Genomic DNA, 7,581 nt, shown 5'->3' with positions numbered 1-7,581 from the left:
AAGTAAATTGGATTTAAGTGAGGGAAGGCTATGCAAAGTCACCAGCCTTACCCTCTCCTCCAGAACCATCTGGGTTCAGTGGTAAGATACAGATCAGGATGACTAGAGATGGCCTTGGATGCAGTGGGAGACCTTGGTCTTTTTAAGCTAAGGTCTTTAACATGTCTCATTTTGACTGAAGCAGCATTCATTCAGTGATAATACTCTAATGGAGAAGATAACACACAAAGTAGGGGGAGGGGCAGGATGAGAGTGAGAAAGATGATTTGATCCAGAAATTCATTGAGATGGTGAGTGGGGCTGTAGGGCCAGTAGATTGATACACTCAATGAAGTCATAATGATGTGGTTGATTTAATTGTGATTCCAGAACTAAGGGGAAGGCGGGGCCAGGGGGGGGGGCGGGGAGGAAAGAATATCCTTGGGGCAGGGAGGTATTAGCAAAGCAATTGGTAAGGAATCAGCAGGGAAGTGAATGAAGTCTGGGTTGGGCTTTTCCTGAAAAAGCTTATCTACTGTGCTTTAGGTATGGTGCTAGGGGTTGGAATTTTCTTTCCTTTCCCCATGCTTTCATAGTATCGTGGAATTTGAGAGTTGAATAGGACCTCAGTAACTAACTGGTCCAATCCTCCCCCTCCCCCAAGGGAGTTTTTCTTTTGAAAGGAATACCTACTATAAAATACCCAACAAGGTGTTGGTTATCCAGCCTCTGCTCCAAGACCTCCAAAGAGTAGGAACAACTCTCTCTTCGCTGGACTGTCTGAGCTTCCTGGAGAACTGTGTGTATTATTCCTTTGTTGCCACAGAAGACCACGCCATCAGAGAAATGATGACATGACTTGCACTTGACTTTGTTTTGAGTGAGGGAGGGCTGTGCAGGTCACCAGCCTCACTTCTCCTCCAGAGCCATCTGAATCCAGTGACCAGATATTCATCGGGATGACTGGAGATGACCCAGGATGAGGCAATTGGGGTTAAGTGACTTGCCCAAGATGATACAACTAGTGAGTGTCAAGTATCTGAGGTGAGATTTGAACTCAGGTCCTCCTAACTCCTGCACTGGTACTTTATGTACTGTACCACCTAGCTGCCTTCATAGAAACTCTTTGTTTCATACTTCTGAACGAAGTCAGAGGTCACTCAGTGGGTAGACCATTGGCCCTGGAGTCAAGAGGACCTGAATTTAAATCCAGCCTTAGATATTTAGTAGCTTAGATATTTAGTCTCCAAAACAAAAACAAACTTTTAGTCAACAAACATTTTAAAAGCACCTACTATATGCCAGGCTCTATGATAAGTGCTGGAGAACATTTTCTCACTGAGGAAAACACCAAATTCTCCCATTTTTTAAAAACAAAATTCATAGATTTTAGATCTGGAATCTAATTTACCTCTCTTTTCCATTTTACATATAAGTAGACTGAGACCCTAAGAAGTTAAGCGCCAAGGTATAACCAGTAGTGAATGTGGAAGCCTGGGTTTGAAGCCAGGCCCTCCAACTTAGAGACTCATGGAACTAGAGCTGGAAGGAAGTCAGAGGCCAGTAGAGGTGATATTTGGACCCTGTTCATCTACTCCTGAGCCAGTTCCATTTTCACTCTATCACCTCACTTCCCACAATTCTAAATTGGGACAAATAGAAAGGAACCTCTCTGAGGGCTTGTGAGAGGAGGGCCAAAAAAAAGAAAGCCAAAAAAGAGCTCTATAGAGAATGGAGTGATTAATTTTCTATGGCATGACATGTTCCCAAGTTTGAGGCTTTGAGTTCTTCAGAGTAATAAAGCTTACCATGTTGACAATTCCAAATTCTGGAGATGCGTTTATTATTTTTTTTTTAAATTTATGACTTGTCTTCAGAAAGGCAACAGCCAGAGTGTACAAATTCATATCCAACTTGGATCAATTTATTGTGAACACAAAATACAATAGAAAATAGCATCCATCTATAGCAGACAATCCAGAAGCTCTTGTCAGTTTGAATTGCTACCATGAGATTATCCCTAGATTCCCATTCTCTGGCAGATAGGTGTTGGGTTTGTGCCAGACAAAGTATGGCACAAGTAATATAGACACAACCACTCTCCACTGTGTTCTCTATGATTAATGATCGTATTGTAAGGTCAACTGCAGGCAAAGGCCAATTCCATGTAGTTTAGTTCAACAAGCATTCATTGCATGGCTTCTATGGCCAAGAAAAGAAAAATAATGACATAATCCCTGTCCTCAGGGAATCTCCTTCTACTAGAGGAGACAACATGTAAAAGAAAATACACAAAGAAGAAATATAAAGTAATATGAGGGTGGGGCAGAGTGTTAACAACTGGGAAAGGACCGAAGTAAACATGCCTCATTTGAGTGGAGCCTTGAAGAGAGCCGGCAGTTAGTTACAAGAGGCAGAGATGAGGAGAGAATTCACTCCAGAGATGAGGGACACAGCCCGTAGAAAGGTCCAGAGAAACAGCAGGTTAGTCATTTGACTGGCAGTTAATGTTCATGAGGATGAACGTGAAATCAACTGGTAAAGATAAGTTGGGTCTGCCTAGAAGTAATAATCTCTGAAATTTCCTGAGCAGGACAGTGCTCATAGTTAGACCTCTGGCAGCTGTGGGGACCATAGATGGTAGAAGGGAGAGACTGGAGGAAAGAATTTATTTCCAGGAGTTTATTATGATAATCCCAGTGAGAAGTGATGGAATCCTGATTTAGAGCAGTGGCTGTGAGAATGGAGAAAGGGGCCATAGATGACAGATAAGATGGAGGTAGAAACACTAGACTCAGCAACTTTTGGCTATGGGGATGGAGGGGAAGTAAGGAATCTAGGATGATTCCAATGTTGTGATTGGAAGGATGGTCAGTGCTCTTGATAAAGGTACCTCATTTCAATGTCATAGTAGGAAAACAGGATTAGGGACTTGACCTTTGATTTCACTTGTTATAGAGACTCCTGAATGAGGGAATTCCCTCTACCCAGGAAAGCTGCAACCTATTCTGCACCTTGGGGTCTTCATAAGCTACATACAACAGAGTGCATAAGTGACTGGCCCAGGGTCACACAGCTAGTTTGTGTCATTGGTAAGACTTGAACTCAGGTCTTCTTGGCTCCAATGCCAGTTTACTATGTGAATTTGTCTCTGTATTATAATGGAAGCTAAATAAAAATATCCTGTGTCCTGTGGGAGTAGGGATAAAAGACCACTTCTCTCTAATCCCAACCTTAAAGATAAAGAGCACTCCCAGGGGAAAAGAAAGAAAACGCTATTAGTCAACTCTTTCTCCAATCTGCTCTGAATTCAAAGTATCTCCAAACTTGTTAATTCATTTTTTAAATGATCATTTCAGAGAGATCTGAGTCTGATGAGCTGCTATAGTAGTGAAGGAACTGAAGCCTGCCGAGAAGTTATTGCTACAAAAACACACCGGAAGTTGTAGCTAAGTGTAAGTAAGAATAATTTATAGATTTTCCAAAGAGGGGAAAATGAAGCAGTTGACTGAGGTCTTGGTCACCTTACCTTGCAAAGCTCATGGGGGCAGAAGGTGTAGTGGGAAAGACATGGGATCCAGAGTCAGATGAACTGGATTCAAGTCTTGAGATTGCTATTGCCTACCTCTCTGACTTTGGACAAACCGCTTCACTGTATGAACCTGTTTCCTCATGCACAAGATGAGAGTATTAGACTGAGTAACCTCTGGTCAGTTGCAAGTCATTGATCCTAGAGTGATCATAAGCAACTCAAATTATTGCAGCTCATGCACTGATATCTATTGCAGAGAATGAAGCAGTACAGAGATTCTCTAGAAAGGGACTCTAGACCAGGGCAACATAGACTGTGAGACTTGACGAGTTGGTTGCAAACATCTATTAGAAAAGTACATTTTGAGATTAAGAAATAGAAAGGTTAAAAAATTTGTCAAGTAGACAGGAACCTCTTTTGTGAGTATTGTAGGCCCTGGAGCTGACTCTCCCACCCTCACTCTCACTGACATTTTGAATGTCCAGAGGGTGGTTACTATTTCTCATCCTTGGTATTCTAGGGATAACCCTGTGGGGTTGGAAATGTCTAATACCATTGATCATAAGCCCTATCTGGTTTGTTCCTCCAAAATTATTGGACCAATAAACACCTCTCCAACATCAATGAACAAATTAACATCAGCTTTCACAAAGAGATATTTATTTAGAAGATACAGAAATGACCAAAGTAAAACAACAACCCAAATCAGGAACACATTCTCCCCTCTACAAAACTTGTTTCCTAGAAAAACTGAGGTTAAACTTTGAAACAGTCCTCTCACTTCAAGGTCACTTTGGGATGTGATATTGCTGGAGGATGAATAGAGCTCTCTTTTGTATAGTACACAGTTTCTTGGCTATTGGGTAGATTCATTGCAGGGATGGGTCAAGTGAGTCACTACCTAGAGCTGACTCCTCACCAGACTTGGCTTTTGCTGCCACTGGCTCCAGCTGTTTGAGGGAATCTTTGATAGCTATCCCAATCTTGGGAAGCTCATAAGGTTGTACCCTGGTACATTCCATCTTTGATACACATTCATCTAAGAATAAACACATAGAGACAAAAGAAATAGTAGCACCATGCATTCATGACCATAAGGCAATTGGGTAGACAAGAGAGAGCCTAAGTCTACTTTCCCCATGGGAGGCCAACAGCAATTCTTCCCTCATTCACCATCAAGGAAAAGAGAGTTTGCCTACTTGAGTCTCTTGTGTGTATACTCAGCTCTACCCAGCAGCCAGGAAACAGATGTTTCAATACCACTTAGTAAGCCAACAGGAAATCATCAGAAGTCACCTGCCACTGCTCCAAAGTGGGGAGAGAAAGGAACTCTCCTTCATATGTTTTTGGAAACAAGCTCCCCAAGTCTCCACATGGACTGGCAGAGGTAAAAAATATTGTGAATGTTCTAAGCACTAGGCCCTCATCTGCGAGTCCCCACATGAGGACAGAGATCATGCCTTATTTCCTATATGGCCTTTAGCAATCACTTTCCCTTTCTAGACCTCAGTTTTCATATCTGTAAAATGAGAGGATTGAGCTATGATGGTGTTGGAGGTCCCTTCCTGCTCTGCATCTATGATGTACGTAGCCTGGTGCTTTGAACAAATTAAGGGCTTGATGAGTGATTGTTGGGTGAATGAAAGGGCAAACATTAATTCCAGTTCCTAGGAATGGGGCCAGCCTTTATAAAACAGCATGGAGAGTGGAAAACATGGACACCTTAATCAGGTACAGGTGTTAAAATGTGCCCCCAACCTGGCCTGAACCCAGCTTGTCTTCCTTTGCTGTCACTTTCAGTTATGAAACTTTGCCCTTTTATATCTCAGTGGCTCCTTTAGCCCTGAAACACCTGTCTATGCGAAACAGGCCGGTTAATGTGATATAAGACCTCTGCATTCTAGAGTCAAAAGCAAGCCCTATCCATCTTCCATAATTTGCTTCAGCAGGATGCAATATGAGAAATGCATCCTATTACAGCAGGATATTTCCCTCCTTTTTATTCACAGTCTCAAGAGTCGAATTACAATGGAATACAGTCATTAAAAGGTTATCTAGTGAACAACCTCACCCTTGAAGGCAGAGCAGAAGAGTCTATTCCTCTGTGAGTTGTTTCAGGAAGCAGCTCATGGCTGACAATCAGTGAGCTAAATCCTTCGACAAGGAGAGATTTACAAGGACTTGTCTGTGGAGACGTAGTGCTTCTATAGACTTCAGGCAGTTGTGGGACCAGGGATTAGCAGCACAGCACATAAATACTGCTTACAGCTCCTGAACGCCACAACTGGGAACATTCAGTAGGCAGCTATGTGTAAATATGCCTATGAAATCGGGAACTTAATAACAATCAGGTTATGTATAGATTTTTCTGTGCTTTTCAAGGACCATAGATTGGGTTTTAAGAGGCATTCTCCCAACTACTGCCTCACCTCTAGAGCCTGTGAGTGACTGATCTCCCAGGCTTCTCACCTCACTGTCAAGAGGGTTTCATGACTCGATAGTTGTCTCCAGAATTAGCAAACTGGAGGGTCCTTTAAGACAGGGATGATTCACTTTGGATTTTTGTGTTTTTATTTTTGTCTTCCCAGAGCCTAGCATCATGCCTTATTCTTGCTGAATATATTTTTATTCAGTCTCATTTTTTCTTGGGCCTTGGTTATGTCATCTTTGTCCCCATGGTTTTGATGACAATGTATCACTTGACTGCCAAAGATTTGTGTTGAAATTTTGTGTGACTGGCCAAGTTTCCTTCTCTGAGCTTTGGTTTCCACATCTGTAAAATAATGGAGTGACATTTGAGGGCCTCCAAACACTAAAGCTACATCTCTAAAATTCATTGACCCTAAAACTTATTTCATTTTTCTTATAGCATTCTTTAGGAAGAAAAGATGGAAAGGAAGAGCACAAGTGCCCACAATTTAGACAGGTGAGGGATTACAAGGTACTTGAGGACAGTATTAGAAACCATGGATAGACTTTGTGAAAATGACAATTTGGATCTGATGAAGACATTCTCAACAGTTGGACTGTTTTGGATGGGAGTGAACTCCCCTCTGATGGGGTTATCAAGCAAAAATTGAGGACCACTTGTCAGGTACATTGTAGAGGAGATGGATTCCTGCTGAGGTATGGTTTGGACAAGATGGCTTCAGGGGCCCCTTCCAGCTGTGACATGCTGTGATTCAGATCCTCAGATCATTCCCGGGACTCATTGTAGTGCCTTGAATATGGTGTTTGCATAATAAATGTTTCATGAATAAATGAAGGTACCAATTTGCTGAATTTTGAATAGAACTCAATATCTATATCTCTTTCATCTTTTTGTTTTATTTTGTCTTCAGTTTCTCTCTCTACATATACTTACTTTATACAAGGTGTCTCAAAATTTTTATTGGGATGCCCTATATGTGTACATAGAAAGGGAGAGAACTAGTGTCTTAAGAGTTTTCAAGCTGGAAATTCTCAATATCTGTGTGATTTTAAACAAGTGAATTAAAATTTTTGAGCCTTGGTTTCCTCATCTGTAAAACAGAGATTCATATCTACTTTCTGTATATGTGACAAGGTTGTTATTTGGATTAAATGAGCTAAGGAATGGGATATTACTTTGCTAAGCAATAAATGCTCAATGATGCTGATAACAATACTAATGATGATTATTAAAACTGTAGAATCAGTACCAAACTATTTCTTCCTACTGTGCCAAGCCAAGATTTCATTCAGGTTAAGCTCCTGATTTGTCCGGATAAACGATTCTCTGCTAACCTGGGCAGCTTAACTTTAGAAAATACCAGGCCTGGGACGTGTTGTCTCCATGAGGTTATTTCTTACAACTGGCCTGTTCAGGAAAACCACCAGTCAATTCAGTAAAACCAGTGGATGCCCATGGAGACACAGCAGAAATGGATGAAGGAGCTCTGGTTGTGACGGATGATTAGTCCCTTGTAGAGCAGAATCTTCAGAAAATGTGACACCAGGCAGAAAGAATGATAAGGAGCAAAAGCTCTAAAGCAGTCTAGGGAGAAAGAATAAATTCCAGGAGATAAAGATGGTTCACAAGTGAAGCAGAA

The 7,581-nt window shown here is 41.5% G+C and overlaps 1 long non-coding RNA gene across 1 annotated transcript; it reads left to right on the top strand.

Annotated features, from left to right (window-relative positions):
- The first annotated feature begins 437 nt into the window (after positions 1–437).
- Positions 438–6,780, top strand: LOC140511968 (uncharacterized). The gene is made up of 3 exons (XR_011969736.1): positions 438–525; positions 3,339–3,434; positions 6,381–6,780. It is a non-coding gene; the product is annotated as an uncharacterized lncRNA (long non-coding RNA).
- The last annotated feature ends 801 nt before the right edge of the window (positions 6,781–7,581 follow it).

The sequence above is a fragment of the Notamacropus eugenii genome, chromosome 6, assembly GCF_028372415.1.
Source record: "Notamacropus eugenii isolate mMacEug1 chromosome 6, mMacEug1.pri_v2, whole genome shotgun sequence".
In the NCBI taxonomy this organism is placed as follows: Eukaryota; Metazoa; Chordata; class Mammalia; order Diprotodontia; family Macropodidae; genus Notamacropus; species Notamacropus eugenii.
This window is presented reverse-complemented; position numbering and strand designations above follow the sequence as displayed.